This window comes from Canis aureus, chromosome 14, assembly GCF_053574225.1.
Source record: "Canis aureus isolate CA01 chromosome 14, VMU_Caureus_v.1.0, whole genome shotgun sequence".
Classification (NCBI taxonomy): domain Eukaryota; kingdom Metazoa; phylum Chordata; class Mammalia; order Carnivora; family Canidae; genus Canis; species Canis aureus.
Genome location: NC_135624.1, coordinates 28,252,010 through 28,271,811, shown reverse-complemented (window position 1 = coordinate 28,271,811; position 19,802 = coordinate 28,252,010). Strand labels below are relative to the sequence as shown.

At 45.5% G+C, this 19,802-nt stretch overlaps 1 long non-coding RNA gene across 1 annotated transcript; it reads right to left on the bottom strand.

Annotated features, from left to right (window-relative positions):
- Nucleotides 1–1,267: 1,267 nt before the first annotated feature.
- LOC144282882 (uncharacterized) lies at nt 1,268–4,740 on the bottom strand. The gene is made up of 2 exons (XR_013351295.1): nt 4,406–4,740; nt 1,268–1,934 (listed from the first exon to the last, which is right to left on the bottom strand). It is a non-coding gene; the product is annotated as an uncharacterized LOC144282882 (long non-coding RNA).
- Nucleotides 4,741–19,802: the final 15,062 nt, after the last annotated feature.

The window sequence follows — 19,802 nt, the reverse complement described above, 5'->3', positions numbered from 1 at the left end:
CCCCGCGGCCCCTCTGGCGCAGCGCTCGCCCTGCGTGCTTACACCATCGCAGGCGGGACGGCCGAGCCTTGGACCGCGGGACCCGCCGTGTACCCACTCGCCCCGCGCCACGCACGGCCCGGGCGGGCGCGCCTCCCCAGGGCTGGGGGACCTCTGGGCGGCGTTTGGAAAAATCAGTCCAGTGAAGACGGGAGGGAAGCCGGGGGTATTTATGGGCGCGCGCCCTGAGTGTGCGGGGTGTTAGTGGCGATGGGGATACATGATAAGAGGCATTAGGAGGAAGCCGATGCCGGGAATATTAAAATAACTCAGCAACCCACTGCCACGTATGCTTGGAGAGCGCGTTGTGAATAAACACGCATTGCATTTGTTGGCGGCGTTATGCCTTATTTGCGTACCGCGACCTATTGCGATTGGGTACCTTCCACCCCATGAATGCCTCAATTTGCTGCCTAAGCCGCAGACGCCCTCGCTCCCGCCCCTCCCACGCAGACCTACAGAGGGGTCAGCGGGAGCCTGCTGCTCCCCCCCACCCGACACCCCCCACCCCACCCCACCCCACCCCACCCCACCAAGACGCGCTAATCCCCGGGATCGTTCCTGCGTGTTCCGGAACTGGAGTTAGGGAGGAGCGCGTTGGCTGGTGCGCGCGGCAGGGGACCCTCCCCCGCCCACTTTCTGCACCCGCATCCCACCCCCACGCCTCTCCCTCGGAGTTCCCAATTCCGCAGCCAGGTTTCAGAAAAGACACAAATCCTCTTTGCGCCCCGTGGCGCCGGTTTGCACCAGTCTGGGGTTCCCAGGTTTAGGGGAAATCAGAGGCGCTAGACGAGAGAATTTTGGGGAGGGGGTGCAAGCCTCGGGGCTGGAGTCTCCAGGAAGGGTGGGAGGAAGAGGCGAGCTTGAGGACCCGGCCCTGGGAGTTTGCAGAGATCCTGGGGAAGAAGAGACCGTTAACTCTTTCCTTCTCTGGTAAACCGGGACATTTACTTCCTCTCCGGGTCTTCTTTCCACTTTATCATTGGAATCCAGATCATGCACACAAAAAGAATTGCATCGATTCTGATCAAACTAGAGGAGCCAAATGTGACTTCCGTGCCTTTTTTTTTTTTTTCCTGGCGGGGTCTTGTTACCCATTAAACATTGGCCAAATTTCAAGCACTAATTCCTTAGTTCACTAATTTTTTTTTTCTCAACACCATAGTGAAAGTGCTTATGTATAATCCGCGTACATCTATATACATTTCTTGTACACATCATCCCAAAATGTTGCTCAACACGACGTACGATTTATTCGCTCCCTACGTGAATCTATATTTAATATAGAATGCATATTCCCTCGGGATTTGCTCTTACGCATTACACTGGGGCATTAAAAACAAAGGCAATCTTCCCAACCTTGGTCCCTCACCCCAACGCATTTTAAGTAAACTTTTCCTCTCCGCACCCCCCCCAACCCCCCAATCCCAAACAGAAGAAAATTCGGGGAGAGGGGTGGGTACGAGGGCTTGCATAGCGTGTTTGAGATAAATTATTACCCGTTGAGTTTGCAGCTCAGCGTTCAATTGTTAAATGAGTAGTAACTTCCTCCAAATCAAGCGCACAGCGCAGTTCGGCTCTAAGGGCTGCAAATTACTCCGGCCTCCAGGCCTCTGCCGCAAATGCGGAGAGCGGCCAATCCCTAGTCAAGGTTTTGCTGCAAAGCGTCTTTCCCTCCCGCCCCCTCCCCGGGCTGCACCCGCTCTGGTGTTTGCGAAAGTAAAGTAAGTGTGCCCTCTACTGGCAGCCGAGATCGCCGCGTCCGGATGCCAAGGAAGGAGGGAGGTTGGTGGGGGCTGGGGCGTCCGGAGCGCAGGGTTTCCTGCAGGGCGAAGGTTGGGCGGGTCCTTAAAACGAGTTTCCAGCTCCCTCCTTTACCGACTCCTTCGGGCTGGCTGCAAAGGAGAGGAAGGAAGAGAAATTGCTGGAAAGAAAAGTGGCTGGGAGGCGGCTATTGGACCGCATAGGCAGGGGTGAAAACCATTCCATCAACACTTATTAACAATGAATATCACCCTATGGAGAACTGATGCTATTTATAGAAAACACGGAATAATTAACAAGTAAAGACACGAACACTGTGAAGGAGCAAAACAAGCTTTAGTCCGCACGTCTTAGGAACCCATCATCTCCTAACCGTCAAGTTGTAGAGCAGGACCTTGGATTCATATGGGGGGTGGGGGTTGGGGGAGGAGAGGAGGCGAGGCACAGTGGAAGGGGAGGGGTATTTGTGTTTTGTTATTATTAAAAAGATTCCCCCCTCTACCCCCTGAAAACAGGGCTGGTGAACAATAGCTAGATATTCTGATAGTGACCCAGGGGTAGGGCATTTGAGATTCTACTGGAAAACAGTGTTCAAAAGTTTTCATACTGAAGCAACTGGTAAATAAATGTGAAGGGAATTTACATTGCATGTTTAGCGGGAGTGAATATTTCAGGTAGTCTCTTTATATTGAGAAGGATGCTTGGCAGTGTCTGATCACCTAGTGTATCCTCAGGAAATTTGGCAACAGGAGATCCTTCCTGCAAGAGGCCTCTTAGGGTGGTTTCCCAGGAATCTGGCACTTTGGGCTTTGCTCTGCTGGAGGCTAACTGACTACACCCCCCAGGACACACAAAAACAAAAACAACAAAACCCCAAACCACCCAACCTAATCAAACAACAACAGCAAAAGTAGGTTTAGCTTGACCTAAAGGATAGTTTTTGAAAGCTATGAAAGATGGCAGATATGCCCTGTCTTACTGTCTGACTACTGAATTATGCCAGCCTGGTGTGGAACTGTTGAGGATGTGTGAACCCCAGGCAGATAGGCTGTTTGTGGGTTCAGGACTCAACATCACTCTCCCCCAGGCTGGTGACATCACCTCGGGTGTTACTTTCAAGTAACAGCTTGGAGTTGTTTTGTGCCTCCAAACCGAGTAGGGGCCATCCCGTTTTATAGCCAAGGAAACAGAAAATCGAATCTCCACCAGGTTAAGGGACTTCATTGTCTTTTAGTAATTCTCAAGAATCACTTGACCTAGAGTAGACATTTGCTGGGTGGAACATGGCTGGGGAGATTAAAATGAATGCATATCTTTGCAGATGACCAAAGGGGTGTGCGCTCATTGTGAAAGAAAAATTGCAAAATAGAAAATAAATGTAAAAAAGAAAATAAATAAAACAAAAAATAAAAATAAGGGAGTAAGAGAACAGAACGAGTTTGTAATCCTGGTCACCCAGAGATAGCTGTTGAGATTTATATTTTTAAGGGCACTTGTTTAAGGGACAACTTTGGTCTTTCTACTTCCTTTTGGAAGTCGGTTGAAGGTGTCTGTTGACCGGGCACCCCTGGTTTGCTGGTCTAGGGACACTCTAAGGCTGTGTCTCTCCTTTTTTAGGGTGTTGTTGGGGTTTCAAGAAGAGGCGGGTCTCCAGAAGGGCAGCTCTGTTGTCCCCCCACCGCCTCCCCGCCCCGGGTTGGGACTCCAGGTAAACAGTCCAGTGAGATTGCCTCCTGGGAGAGAACACTGTGTCACTGCAGGGAACATTCTTCCCTCCAGGACGGTACACATAAGAATCATTAATTCTCACAAACAAATATTCTCACGATGACTTTGTCAGTGCCGCTTTTAGGCTTAGGGAAAAAAGAAAGGTGTGCAGAAAGAATGAGCAATTTGATCCAACTTTCTCTCCTCTTTCAAGAGATACAGAATGTGTGACTTACAAAACACCAGTGCCCACCTCTCCTCTTCTTTGAATATATCTTCCCCTACCCGACAAAAAGTTTCCTACCAAGTGAGTTGATCTTTGACAGTTAAGAGCAGTGACTAATACAGATAGAAACTGGACCCCGGTGGTCCAACCAGCTCCAACTCGGGGGTGAGACAGAAAACCCCCCAGGAAGGCTGGGTTGTAATTTCAAAACCCCTCGAAGTCATGTGGGACCTGTCAAGGAGGGAGCAGAGAAGGGGGGGAAATGATCAATCTGTATCTCCTGCAGAAAGATCATTTTGAAAGAAGGGCCATGAGATTCAAAACCAAGGCGGCCAGAGAATGTTAAAGGATGGGAAAGCCTCACCAGTATTTCCTGTGCCAACCATGTGTCCCAGTGAGAGGAACACTGGGAAGCTCTTCAGCAGACGAGCAGACGAAATCTGGCCAATCATTCATTCGTAGGAATGATAAAAAAAAAAAGGCAGTGAAGAAAATCTTGGTGCATTTTTAAAAATGCATGTTTTTAAAATGTTGTCTCCCTCGCCCCACCCCTATGCTGCAGGACTTAAAGCGACCGAGAAGAGGAAAAAGAAAATAGATGATTTTAACTTAAAACCCTAGAGGCTACATTCCCTGTGTCACATTGAGTATATTTGGTTGCTCTCTTACCTACTGACTTCAGATCCTGGCGGAGGGTCTTGGGCTGGACCCAGTAAACCTGAGTCTCCTCTCCAGCTTGGCTTTCTTTTATTCCTGGTCCTCCGAGAGCTTGCCTCCCTTTGTCAGGCTGCTGGAGTAGACAAATGGTTCCTTTGTTTAGCCTCTTCAAAGGCTCGGTTTATTGTTCCGTAAGTGCCAACCCTGAGCCAATCTCAGAAGTCTCTACACTTTGTCGCTCACTTGGCCCCCCTTTGCTGTGGTCCTTTTGGGCGACATCTGGCCCCAGGATGGACCGTAACTGGGTTGGAGGTGAAGGCGATTGCAAAGGGCACTCACCCCAGGGGAGATTTTAGGTTTTTCATCTCTGACCTTCCTTTGGAAGTCAGTAGGGAATAGGAACCTGTTCCTTTTATGGGCTCATAGAGGTCCCAAACCAAGGCTTCTGGCTTTCTGCGGGTAGCTCACCTTTGATTGTCATCCATTTGAAGGAACTTTCTTGAAGGTACCTAGTAACCTCTAATCACCAAATCTCTGATCTCGCCCATTTTCCTTCTCACCTTTGCTGCTCTAAAGGGAAACTGATGACTTTTGGAAATGATTACTCTTTCGATTCTCAGAAAATGATGATTCTTCACTGGAGGTGATTTTGCCCCCCAGAGGGGATATTTGGCAAGGTCTGGAGACATTTTGAGTTGTTACAGCTCAACAAGGGGATGGGCCTTACTTCTGAATGTCTTCTGATGCCCAGGACAGCCCCACTACAGAAAGGTGTGGGGGCCGGTGTGTCAGGTTGAGGATCCCTGGCATGACTCCACATTGTGCTGAGGTCATTTCCACCTTGCCACCTGGTTCTTCCCTTTGCCCTTGCTGGTGCTCTTCCTCCTACATGTAGCTACATGTAGCTGCTGGAATCATCTTGCCTGGACTCCTAATAGTTTCTAGCCTAACACTCTATTTATCTTTGCACGCGACTTATTCTTTTCTGCATTTGAAAGTCTTCAGTGGCTTTCCATGGCCCCAAACGGGGCTCCACATCGTGGGCTTGGCATTCCAGGCTCTCCTGCACCTGCTCCCACCTTCTCTTACCCTTCTTCCCACCAACCCTGCACCGCAGAGAAACAGTTATTTATAGTCATTCTGAATGACAGGCAAGTGCCACCTCAACACCCTTGTTCAGTTTTTCCAGCCTTACTGCCTCTTTTTGATTTTTCTAAGAATGACCTTTCCTTGAGGACCCAGAGAAAGCTCTGTATTCTCTGTGGCGTCTCCCCTTACTACCCCAGCCTATGACCATCTTACAGAATCATCAAAGTTTGGAGCTGGAAGCAGTTTTGGAGAATATCTAGTTAAGTTGTTTGGAAATGCAGAAGTTTGTTCTCAGAGTGGGATGAAGGGGATGCCTGGCTAAAAGGGGCTTAATGTGGCCTTTTTTAAAATCAGAGAAAGGCCATTTTTTTCTTCTCTATGAGGGTACAAATGTTACCAGTTGGGAATCAAATCTGGCCCAAAGTGAGTGATCAGTTAATCCTTTTATTTTATTTTTTTAAAATTTTTTATTTGTTCATGAGAGACACAGAGATTGAGGCAGAGGCAAAGGCACAGGAAGAAGCAGGCTCCCCGTGGGGAGCCTGATGAGGGACTTGATCCCAGACCCCGGGATGATGACCTGAGCCAGAGGGAGATGCTCAACCACTGAGCCACCCAGGCGTCCCAGTTAATCCTTTTATTTTATTTTATTTATTTATTTTATTTTATTTTATTTTATTTTATTTTTCCAGTTAATCCTTTTAGAGAGAATGGATGCACACTCACGTGTCACTGGGTAAGAAATCTACCAAGTAGACTTTTTCAATTACTTTTTTGCTATACAAGAATCTAGTATCTGAGCAGAGGCTGGGGAATCAGCTTGCCTGGGGGCCTATTCTGTGCACTTGCTGAATCTGACAAGTCACATGACCTCCCCAAACCTCATTCTGCTCATCTGTAAAATGGGACTACCCTAACCGTAGCACCTATCTTATTGGAAATGCTGTAAGAACTGAACGAGCTAGTGCATGGAGTACAGAGCCTTGTGCCTGGTCTGTACTTGGTGAATTTTAACAGTTGTTAGTATGGATCCTTGTCTTAGCAGAGAATTATTTATTGAGCCATTTTAAGTTTAATGCATCACTATTTCATGGTGCTCCACAGACTGCATAACATCTATATCCTCTATGACTTCATCAGGCATGAAAAATGGCAGACTAATATCAGTTTATCTTTGGACGGAGGAGAAAGTGAGGTCTGGCATCACAAAGAGATTATGATGTTTGGTGACTAATTCCTAACCCACCTGTCTCCCGTCTCCAGCTCCTACAGGACTGCTAGTCCAAGCGTGTGCCATTTTATGGACCTGTTCATCCGGAAAGAGCAAAATTCTGGAAGCTCTGGAAGGCAGAATTATGCATTGTTCCTATTTAATACAAACCAAGGCATTGTGTTAGCCGTTCCCTCCTTCGACTGAATTCCGTTACAGTCCAGGGCCTGACCACCAGGGACTAGTCCTGGGACACCCAGAGCACAAAGGAGTATCTGGGTCCCTGGCTCACTAAGGCTTGTGCTGAGATCTGCATCTGCTTTCATACCCTGGTGAGCTGGACTGAACACTGGAAAAACTTTTCCTTCAAAGCATAGAGCAGCATCCAGGTTTAGAAATTCTGACTTCTAGCCCACGTTTCTCCCTATCAGATTTTAGTTTAAGGGTTGCTAACTCCAATGCTTACAGGGGCCGAGAGGGGAATGTAAATTAGGAACACAATAGGGAGTGGTGGGGACTGTGCCAAACTGCCCAACATCTGCCTGTGTGAGGCTGGCAGCTGCTTTTCAACAACCTTATGGTCAACCCTGTCAGTATGGGTCTTCTACTTTCCCAGGGAAGGTGGAAATGCAGGTTTTAAAATGTTGGCAACTAATTTTAAGAATTCTATGTAGAAACAAAACGTGTCTCTGAGCTAGATTCAGCCTTCCGGCTGCCAGTCTGAGATCTTTGCTTTTAAGTTTTAGTAATCCAGCTGATAATCCAGCTGATGTGTCCTCTTCTAGGAGCTTTTTCTGATGATTTCTCCCTCCCCTTGATGGTCTTAACCATCTCCTCATTCTTTCATGATAGGGAATTAACAGTTTGTTGCTTTGGTGGGTTTTCATGTCTGACTCCTTGACCAGAACCTTCTGGGGTCAGGACAGATTGTGCCTTGTTCACATTTGTATCTGCTAAGAAAGCCAATATGTTGCACTACTGGGGGGCTGCCATTCACAGAGCATGTGGTCTACAGGGTCTATCTAGCATAGTGCCTGGTGCGTGATAGGCCCTCTGCAAACAGAAGGAGCTTCCAAGGGGAAGCCTACCCAGTCCAACCCAGTTTTATTCCAAAGAGAGAGAAAAGCTTTGAGAGTTCCTCCTCTCTTCATTTCTGCTGACAGACACACCTTGTATGCATGTGACCTGTGAGATCCCGAGATGGTTGGAGGGAGGGGAATGAGGACAGGAGCCAGCCCAGATAAGTAGATTGGACTCACTAACCAGAACACAAAAGCAATACAATAAAAACCAAACCAATGTTCACAACAGCTTTAAATACCACCCCTTGTAAGGTCTCTTTCCTCCCAATTTTACAAACCCACCCAGAGGAAAATCCTACCAGAATTGAAGAAAGGAGGGAGGTATGGAAACATGGCTATAAGTGCCAGGCCAGGAGAAGCCCATGGTGTCAGAGTGTCCCTATGGAAAGTGATGATCCTTTACAGGGTCATAACATCAACGTAGCCGGCAGTGATCAACATTTTTCACAGAGGTGGGCCAGCACAGAAAATAGCAAAGCCACTGAAGAATATTACTAAGTATGGCTTCACGAATCCTCTCTTTCCTTCAGTTTCTCTGTGCCTCTGTGTATGGACTTGGTCACGCTGCACGCTGCATCATCTCTAGCTGTGAGTTAACAATGTTAGCCAGCCACTGTGAGCGCTCCTTAAATCTCCGCAGTAACACTATGAGGTGTAGATTGGTATTCCGTTTTATAGATGGGAAAAGGGAGGTGTTACAAAGACTTGCTCAGATTCACACAGAAAGTGGTAGAGATGGGATCCAGCGCCAAGTCCTTCTGATTCCACAGCATCAGCCGAATCTGCTTTGCTATCAGGTTCAGGAGACACTGGGACCAGGCACTTGTTATTTCTCGGCGGCGGCTGCTGCTGCTGCTGACCAGGGCAAGTTTCCTGTGGGAAATGCTGGAGGAGTCAAATAGAGCACTTTACCTCTTACTGCTACCCCTTCCCTGGCGCATAATGGCAAAGACATTTGAGGGTCAGAGAGAACATGAGTGTCAGGACAATGAAGGCATATAAATGGACGAGTCCTTGCCCTCCAAAGAGCTTGGTAAAGTGCACACACACACACACACACACTCTCTCTCTCTGCCTCAAAAATTCTGTAAGGCAGGTTAGCAACATTTTTGCTTGTGCAGCAGACTTTTGCGTTGGTGAGGGGATGAGGGCAGAGGAAGGGCAGTGGTGATGCACAGGAGAGAGAACGCAGCCTGGCAATCCTCTAAGCCCTGGAAGGCCTATGCGTCCCTGTTAGTTTAGGTTCAAACTCTGTCACTGACTTTGGATGCGGGGCCTTGGAACAATTGCTTCCCCAAAATGAGCCTAGGTTTCTCCAGTTTCTGTAGAAAGTGGTGATAACCGCCCCTTAGGATTATCCTGAAGGTTCAATGGGATCGGGCACCCTCAGAAATGATAGCTGCTCTGTTGTTAAGATGAGCAGTATTTTTTCTCAGAGCTTCCCATTTCTTCATTTTCTCAGATTGCGATGCTATGGACTACCTCAGGGCCTTGTTCAAGGGATGGGTGAGAGAACGCGTGTGAAGTTCCAAGCTGTGTGCCTTAGCTGGCGTCTTGGCGGGCATGTAGGTGTGGTAAGCCTTATGAGTGGGGGTGAAGCCCAGGCTGGTGCCTCTGCTCCTGTAACCAGGTGGTCGCTGCACCCAGCTGCCAGTCTATGATGTGAAGCGATGTAAAGCCAGTCTACAGGGCTCCTCCCTGTGCCCCTCGGTCCATACGTACCAGGAACCTCCGTGCCTTTGGCAATCCTTGCCTGCTGTCTACGGCCCATCTTGGAATTATCACCCTCGCTCTGTCTCTGCAGGGAGGGGTGGGGGGAAGGGAGCAGACGTTGGATACTGGCCAGGGAACTTCACAGGCCCAACAAAGAATTTCTTAAAAGGGTTGATTTGGTAAGAGACAGAGGGGAATTCCGTGAATAAATAATAATTTATGCAAGGAATGCCATCTGCTTCCCTGTTAAAGCATTAGTGCATAATCACAGGCTCATTTCCCTTCCCTTCCATGCCCTTTACCTTTCAACCCCTTAAATAATCATATTGACACCTCTCCAGCTGACTGGGTGGGAGGAGAGGCATGGGGTGCCCAGCTTGGATGCTGGCTATAGACAGTTTGCCATAAAACTGAAATAATTAATTTTAATGCATTAGGGGATTAAACACTACATAAGAACATATTGAAGTTCTGGCCAGTATATCTGAATGTTGCGCTGGAAATTAATAAAAACTGGCTTCACTGGAGACATTCAATGGTAAATTAAATTTGGTCTTGGAACAAAGACTCTGTTATAGGGTTCCCTAATTAGATTAGGAATCAAAACTGGTGTGCCCCAAGCCCTCTCCATGCCATCCTACCCTTACTCTGGCATCTATGAGAAAGTTTTGGAACTCTGGATGTATGTATGAATTCTTCTGTCTCTCTTTGCAACATCAGTGAATTCTGGTGGAGGTGGTGAGGTGGAGGCTCAGGGATCATTTTGGGAATCATGCTAACGTGCTTCGAGCAGAGAGAGCAAACCGGCTTGAGGACCAACACGTGCCTGCTGATATGTTGGCTCACATGCAGATTTTGACCTTCTCCACATTTATGACATTTTAAAATAGGTGCCAACACTCAAAAGTCAATAGATTTCACATAAAAGTCTGAATTTCTGCTTCCCTTGAGAAGCCGGCCTTGCTAATCTCGAGCTTGCCTTCTCACGTGGAACATCACTGCTTCAGAAGAGCCTTGAGCTTTGCAGCTTCAGTTTCTCCCACTCCTGAGGCTGAGCCCATTCAATTTACTCACAGCCCCTCTCTGGCTCCTGCTGGGCCTCGCCAGCCTTTGAGTGTGTCACCTCGGATTTGGAAAGTTTCCTGGTCTATCTATAGCTCTGATTACAGGGAAATATTTCATCTTTAAAAAGGAGGTATGTAAGGAACATTTAGTGAATAATAAGGATACTAGCTAATTAGGAAGCACACACACTATGTGCCCATATGCCTTGTCCCTATTTTTTGATGTTTTTTGATTGAAATAAAATTCACATACCATACTATTTATTTATTTTTTAAAGATTTTATTTGTTTATTCATGAGAGACACACAGAGAGGGGCAGAGACATAGGCAGAGGGAGAAGCAGGCTCCTTGTGGGGGGGCCTGATGCGGGACTTGATCTCGGGATCCGGGATCTTGACCTGAGCCTGAGGCAGATGCTCAACCACTGAGCCACCCACGTGCCCCTATTTATTTATTTTTTGAGGGGGGGGCATGTGGGTGGGGAGTGACAGAGGGAGACGGAGAGAGAATCTCAAGCAGGCTCCACACCCAGCACAGAGCCCAACATGGGGCTCAGTCTCACGACCCTGAGATCATGACCTGAGCCAAAACCAAGAGTCAGTCGCTTAACTGATGGAGCCACTCAGGAACTCTCACATACCATATATTTAAAGTACACTGTCCAGTGGCTTTTCAGATATGTGCACCCAACGGTTGCAACTATTACTGTAAATAGTTGTGCAACTATCACTGTAAATCACTTAAGAACAACTAATTATTTTAAAAAGATTTTATTTATTTGACAGAGAGCATGCACACGTTGGAGGAGGGGGAGCAGCAGAGGGAGAGGGAGAAGCAGACTCCCTGCTAAGCAGGGATCCCAAACATGGAGCTTGATCCCAGGACCCAGGGACCATGACTTGGGCTGAGGACAGATGCCCAAACTACTGAGCCACCCAGGTGCCCCAAGAATAATTTTTACAAAAGAGGTATTTGTTTATTTGAGACAGAGAGAGCACATGCAAGCAGGGAGGACATGCAAGCAGGGAAGAGAAGCAAGGGGGGAGAGAATTGCCAAGCAGACTCCCTGCTGAGCTCGGAGCCTGACACAGGGCTCGATCTCAGGACCCTGGGATCATGACCTTAGCTGAAACCAAAAGTTGGATGCTTCACTGACTGAGCCACCCAGGTGCCCCAGCGTTTGGAGCATTTCCATTACTTCGGAAGAAACCCTGTACCTCTTGGCAGTTACTCGTTATCTCCCCTCAGCACCCAGCCCTAGGCAACCACTACTCTACTTTCCGCCTCTCTGGATTTGTTTATTTTGGCCACCTCATATCAGTGGAATCACACAATATCTGGCCCTGTGTGACAGCCCCTTTCACTTAGCATATTGTGTTCAAGGGTCATTTATGCAGCATGTAGCAGTACCCTATTTTTTTATTGCTGGGTAACATGCCAGTGTATGACTCTATCACATTTTATTTATATCTTTATTTGTGGAGGGACATTTGGGTTATTTCCACATTCTACCATTATAACTAAGGCTGTTATGACCATTCCTGTGCAAATTTTTTTGTGTGGATGTATGTTTTAATTTCTTTTGGGTAGATGTATATATACACACAGGTGTACACGTGTGAGAATGTATATGTGAGAATGGGAACGTTGGATCACATGACGACTCTATGTTTAACCATCCAAGGAACTTCCAAAGTGGCAGCACCATGTTATATCCCCGTCAGTTGTGCATGAGTTTGCAGTTTCCCCACAGTCTCACCAACACCTGTTCTTATCCATATTTTTTTATTATAGTCCTGCTAGGGGTGTGAAGAAGTATCTTATTGTGGTTTTGTTTTGTGTTTTCCTGATGGCTAATCATATCAAGGATCTTTTCATGTGCATGTTGGCCATTTGCCAGCCCTGGTGTAAGTGCTTACATGCAGTAATTCTTTGTGCTGCAACAACCTTGACAGATAAGTATGATTATTACCATGCCTCCCTAACATGTGCGAAGCTCTGCCATTCAGTTGCAAGCTTTATTTTCAGAGGATGAAATTAAACCTTATTATATACAAGGGACTTTTAATTCCTGGTTCTGGATAGGAGTGTAAATCTCAAAAGAAGACCATCTGTAATTCAGTAATTCCTATTTATCATGCGCTTCTCTCTCAGGACCTTTGCACATTCTGTTCCTCTGCCTTGAGCAGTCTTTCCCTGGCTAAGTTTTGTTCATCTTCTACATTATCTGAGAGGCTTCCCTGACCCTCCATTCCAACTCTGGGCATTTGTTTACCCTCACAGTACTCTGGACTGACCATGATCAGATCCATTCATTAGCGTCTCTCTATTTTCTTGTCTCTCTCTTAAATAAAGGGTTTTTGGGGACTCCTGAGTGGCGCACCGGTTTAGTGCCTGCCTTTGACCCAGGGCGTGATTTTGGAGTCCCGGGATCGAGTCCCACATCGGGTTCCCTGCATGGAGCCTGCTTCTCCTTCTGCCTCTCTCTCTCTCACGAATAAATAAATAAAATCTTAAAAAAAATAAAGGGTTTTTGTTTTACACATTTCTAATTATGTTGTCTGTGTTCATTTGTATCCCACTCCTAAAAAATGTAATTCTGTATTACCAAAATCAACAGCATAATTGAAAGCATAATTTTAAGTGGCTATAAAATATTCTCTTAAGTGATTGGAAAATAAATCATTTGATCATTTCCTTTAAAAATGTTTAAATTCTTATCATTGCTTTGCTATGATAAAGACACTGATATGAACATCTTGGGGCATTAAGCTTTTATCTATAGGATTATTTCCTTAGGGTTGAGTCTCAGTGATGGGATTATTAAATCAGAAACATTTGTAAGGCCCTTGATATATATATGTATATATGGCTAAAGGCCTTGCAGAAAGATGTTACAGTGATTTAGGCTTCCCCAAATACATATGACAGTGTTAGCACTGGGTTTATTACCTTCCTAAAAAAAAAAAAAAAACAAAAACAACAACTTTGCTTTAATCTGCATTTCTTTGATTAACAGTGGGGACAAATCTAATAATTACATAAACAATGGAAGCACATCTTAATTGATATGTCAATTAAAAAAATAGATACTACATTATTGGCGTGGTTTCCTGAAGGAGACCCGAAAAAAGAGTGAACAAGAGCATTTGCTGGTGAGGATAAGAGAATGAAGTGGTCTGAACAGCCTCAATAAAACTGCTGATAATGGGATTTGCAGATAAGACAGAAGGACATATGGCCGGACTATTACTCTGTGGCTCTTATTTTTTTTTTTTTGCCTTATCAGCGTAGAGGCCTGCTCTCCTGCAAATGAGCTACACCTGGCAGCGCAATAAAAAGATTTGCTCACTGCAGGTGGACAGTAAGAGCTGCCTGAGACAGCTCCTGGCATGGAGGATAGAACTAAAGCTGCAGAATGTAGTGATTGGAGGAGGCTTAGCCAACGCCAGGAGGTGAAACGTTGTCAAGCATTTTATTTTAGTTTAATTGTCCGGTGGAATATTTCATTTCTGTGTGACATCTCAACATGGAAGCCAGCTGGGAGAGAGTGGCAAAGGGAAGAACGAGGACTATTTGGTTGACCCTGTCATTCATAAAGGTCCTTGAGATGTTGGCCCTTGCCTCCAGGTGAGGTGCAAATGCTACAGGATGGAGAGATTTCTGTCTTTTGTCTTTCCGCCAAGCACTTAACACATACTAATCACTGAGTCCTCCCTGCACCCAATCAGACGGTTACCATTCTTGTTTACATCCTGCAGAGGAGGTAAGCACAGCACAAGGAAGTTAAATAATCTGTCTACAATCAAAGAGTGAGAAAGTGGTGGAGAAGAGATTCAAACCCAGGCAGTCTGAAGAGGGCAGGATAGAGACTCTGAAATTGGAGGGTACAAACTATGATTAAATGGATAGGCACTGGGAAAATGTTGTCCATTGGGGGAGATATCCAGATTTTTAAAAAAGATATACTCATTTATTTGTGTGAGAAAGAGAGACAGCATGAGTGGGAGCTGCAGAGAGAGATAGAGAGAGAGAGAGAGAGAGAGAGAGAGAATATCAAGCAGATTCCCTGCTGACCACAGAGCCTGATGTGGGGTTTGATCCCAGGACCCTAAGATCACAACCTGAGCTGAAGGTAGACGCTTAACCCACTGAGCCATGCAGGTGCCCCGGGGGGTAGATACCTTGACTTTTTATATATGCATTTTTAAAAGATTTTATGTATTTATTCATGAGAGAGACAGAGAGAGAGAGAGTGGCAGAGACACAGGCAGAGGGAGAAGCAGGTTCCATACAGGGAACCTGACATGGGACTCCATCCTGGGTCTCCAGGATCATGCTCTGGGCTGAAGGCGACGCTAAACCGCTGAGCCACCCGGGCTGCCCTTTATATGCATTTTAAAGATTTTATTTATTTGGCAGAGAGAGAGCATAAGTAGGGAGATCGGCAGGCAGAGGGAGAGGAAGAATCAAGCTCCCCGCTGATCATTGGGTTCCTCAGTCAGAGGGGAACCTGCCTAATGTGGGGGCTCAATCCCAGGACCTGGGACCATGACCAGAGACAAAGGCAGACGCTTAGCTGACTGAGCCACCCAGGTGCCCCAATATTCTGACTTTTAAAAAAAACCTTGAATTTTCATTGAAAATGTGATTAGCCAACCTTGGCTTCCGGACATGAAATCGAGCAGTTGAAGAAAGCAGAAGACATGGATGTCAGGGAAGGTCCGTAGAACCTCATGTGGGTATTTGAGGGTCAGAACCTGAAGAAATAAATGTAACATTCCTATTAATGGTCCATTGACTTGTTTGTTCCCACATTTGTAATTGAAGCAAAAAGTCGATGGAGAACAGAGGCCCTTAGGTTCAGATCCTGCTGTCCATGCTCCATAAATCCAGATAGCCTCTCTGAGCCTCAGTCCTCTAATCTTTAAAATGGGCAATAATGACACCAACTTCACCAGGTTCTTGGAGAGAAGAAACGAGACCATGCATACAATCTGCGTCTTTTGCCTGGCACATCACAAGTGCTCAATAAATGCTCACTGTTGATGTGCGGTTATTCTCTCTTTCAGCAAGTGTTTGCTTAGCCTCACTTGTACTCGATTGGGTTAGTGGAAATGTCTTGGATGACGCAGGAAGGGGATAAGACAAAGTCCTGAGGCCAAAGGTTTTAGCTACAAAAGTCCCTTCCCTTGAAGTGTGTTGATGAGTAAGAGTGGTTGAGCGAGAGGACTTCATAACTGATCCAAGCATAGAGATGGATCAGGACAAAGAGAGTGGACACATGGTCCACCAAGAAAACAGACTGAGAAGCACCCAGAAGTGAAGCCTTCTTTTTTTTCTTTTAAGATCTTATTTACTTATTTGAGAGAGAGAGAGCCCACACACACAAGGAGGGGGAGGGGCAGAGGTAGCGGGAGAAGGTGACTCTCCGCTGAGCAAGGATCCCAGGACCCTGGGATCATAACCTGAGACATAACCCATGACAGCTGCTTAACCACCTGACCATCCAGGCACCCAGACGTGAGGCCTTCTTGACAGGGGCTGTGGGCTGTGCTCCTTTTAGCTGCCTAGGATGAGCAAAATAAAAAAAAGGGGAAAAATTAGAGCTCCTCCATTACTTAGGGTCAAAATAAGCATGGGATGAGCACTGGGTGTTATTCTATATGTTGACAAATTGAACACCAATAAAAAATAAATTTATATAAAAAAAACATCTGTAGGGTGTATGGTAGAGCCTGCAAATCTTTTTTTTTTTAAAATAAATTTATTTTTTATTGGTGTTCAATTTACCAACATACAGAATAACAGCCAGTGCTCATCCTGTCAAGTGCCCCCCCCAGTGCCTGTCACCCAGTCACCCCCACCCCCGCCCTCCTCCCCTTCCACCACCCCTAGTTCTTTTCCCAGAGTTAGGAGTCTTTATGTTCTGTCTCCCTTTCTGATATTTCCCACACATTTCTTCTCCCTTCCCTTATATTTCCTTTCACTATTATTTATATTCCCCAAATGAATGAGAACATACACTGTTTGTCCTTCTCCGATTGACTCACTTCACTCAGCATAATACCCTCCAGTTCCATCCACGTTGAAGCAAATGGTGGGTATTTGTCGTTTCTAATGGCTGAGGAATATTCCATTGTATACATAAACCACATCTTCTTTATCCACTCATCTTTCGATGGACACCGAGAACCTGCAACTCTTGATTTTGGGGTTGTAAATTCAAGCCCCACATTGGTAGAGATTACTTAAAACAAAACAAAACAAAACAAAAAAACAAAACCCAAAACCAAAATAGAGATCTCTGTCATAGAAAGCAATGTTTAGACCTTGTCTCTGGAAAATCAGCTAAAGCTGAGTTGAATGAGTTGGAAAGAATTCAGGCCATAAGATAAGGTGCCTGAATTCAGAGATTACCTGCTACGAATAGATCATCTAAATATTACATCAGAGCTCAAACAAAAGTTCTGTGTCTCTACATTGACACTTTGAATCAATTTTCTTATTAAAAAAAAAAAAAAAAGAAAAAGAGTAGAATGGGGACCAGGGAGACAATCACAGTCCTTTGAAACTCCAAGTAAGGCATTTGATGAAGTAGCATTTTTTAAAACCTGGGCTTTGGAACTGAAATCATCACATAAGTGGCAATAATTCCCACAGCACTGGCCACATTCTAAATTCTACATCAAAAGCTTGATGCGTCACGATTTCATTTTATTAACATTTTTTAATTAAGAAATATTTTTAAAGACTTTATTTTTTATTTTAAATTTATTTATTTATTTATTTATTTATTTTATGATAGACATAGAGAGAGAGAGAGAGGCAGAGACACAGGAGGAGGGAGAAGCAGGCTCCATGCCGTGAGCCTGACATGGGACTCGATCCCGGGACTCCAGGATCGCGCCCTGCGCCAAAGGCAGGCACCAAACTGCTGAGCCACCCAGGGATCCCCAAGACTTTATTTTTTATTTTGGCAATTTTATGTTCACAGCATCATTGGGAGGATGGTATTTTGCATATATCCCCTGTCCCACACACGCACAGCCTCCCTCAGGATCTACGACACTCACCAGAGTACATTTTCCAGAAGGATGAACCTATATTGACACATCATGATCCCCCAACATTCACAATTTACCTGAGAGTTCACTGTTGGCATTGTAGTTTTTAGGGTTTGGACAAATGTATAATGACATGTGTCCATCATTATGGTATTATCCAGTTTTCCAATGCTCTAGAAATTGTTTCATCTATTCATCCTTTCCTTACCCCTGATCCTTGTCCAGAAACATTGATATTTTTACTGTCTTCATAGGTTTGCTTTACCCAAAATGTCATATAGTTGGAGTCATACAGCATGTAGCCTTTTCCGATTGGTGTCCTTCACTTGGTGGCATGCATGTAAGATTCCTCTGTGTCTTTTCATGGCTTGCTGGCTCATTTATGTTTTAGCCCTAAGTAATTTCCGTTGTTTGGATGGATGGAGCGCAGTCTCTCTGTCCATTTACCTACAGGGCATTTTGGTTACTTCCCAGTTTTGGTAATTATGAAGAGAGCCTGCTATAAAAATCTTTGTGTAGGGTTTTTTTTTTTTTTTTTTTTTTTTTTTTTTTTTTTTTTTTTTTTTTTTAGATTTTATTTATTCATGAGAGACACACAGAAAGAGAGGCAAAGACATAGGCAGAGGGAGAAGCGGGCTCCTCTCAGGGAGCCCAATGTGGGACTCAATCCCTGACCCTGGAATCACGCCCTGAGCCAAAGACAGACATTCAATAACTGAGCCACCCAGGCGTCCTTCTTTGTGTAGGCTTTTGTATGGACTTACACATTTTCAGTTGTTTTGGCTACATATCAAAGAGCACCACTGCCATGATTTGATTTGAAGTTTTTCAGCAGCTTTGTGGTATGATCATCCTTATCCACATTTCACAGATGAGAAAGCTGAGGTTCAGAATGTCATGATTTACCTAAAGACACACAATTAAGAGTCAAAGTCAGACTAGACAAGACAGTCTTTGTTGCTGATGTGATGAACTAAGAGTCAAAAGGCGGTCTTATTCTCAGTTTTTTCCAGACACTTTGGATGCTCTTGATCTGCTACCTCAGCCTCTCTTCTGTAAAACAGTTATATGCATTTTCCTGCTTCACCATTCCTTGTCAAATGCAATCCTGGCCAGAAAAACCACTTTGGATTTCTCACATTTCCAGTTAGCACTGTGGACAAGTTGCTGTGTTTCTGGGCTTCACATGTCACATCTGTGCAATTAAAAGCTTTGGATCCTTTTCCATTTCTGGAAGTGTGTGATTTTGCATCTTCACATCTCTCTGGGTTCCTCAGCAGTGAATTGGAGACATGGACTACCAGGGGGAAGGATGGGAAGCTGCAAATGCTTCTATTTGAACTTTGGGGTTGAATAATGTTGGCAATTTTAAAGTCTCATTATCTTACTCCCTAATGTTTCCTTCTAAACAGCTGTAGTTCTTGGGAAAAGAGGGTTGGACCAACCGTGTTGGAAATAGTTCCACTGGGGAGAGTGAAGGGTATTCGGAGTTTTTAATTTAGAATCTTGGTGACCAAGTGCTGCTCACAGTTTGTCCCTGGGGCCCCCTGGTCTCAATCAAGTGTTTGGAATTGAGCCTGTTATTAAGTGGGGGCTGGGTGGTAAAGGCCAGTGGTGGGGACAATACACTGCAGTTGCCAGCATGGGTTTGGCTCTAATCTCTCTTCTCTCACACCATAGCTATGTGACACCAAGCTCTCCGTGCCTGGCTCTCCATAAAGCAAGAATGATAACACCCTCCAAAATGATGTCTTAAGGAAGAAAAGAGGGGTACCGGGGTGGTTCAGTTGGTTAAGCATCCGACTCTATTTCAGGTCAGGTCATGATCTCAGGGTCCTGAGATGGAACCCTGTGTCTGGGTCTGCCCTCACAGTGAGTCTGCTTGTCCCTCTCCTTCCCCATCTGTCCTTCTTGCACCCCGCCAAATAAATAAATAGTTTAAAAAGAAAGAAAAGAGAGGTTCAGCCTGAAGTCTGGTGCTTAGTTAGCCGTCATCCAATTCAGACTCTGCAGAGGATGGTCTGGCAAGGGACTGGAAGCTGCTCGGGTTGCTTTTTCTAGTACAGTTGTGATGTCTCACTGAGCTTGAAACTTCTTGGGTGTGAGTTGCACCTTAGTGTTTTCATTCTCCTGCAGTGAAGTGTAGGCTGGGCAGTGGAAAGGGGAGCCCAGGCACTGCCTTA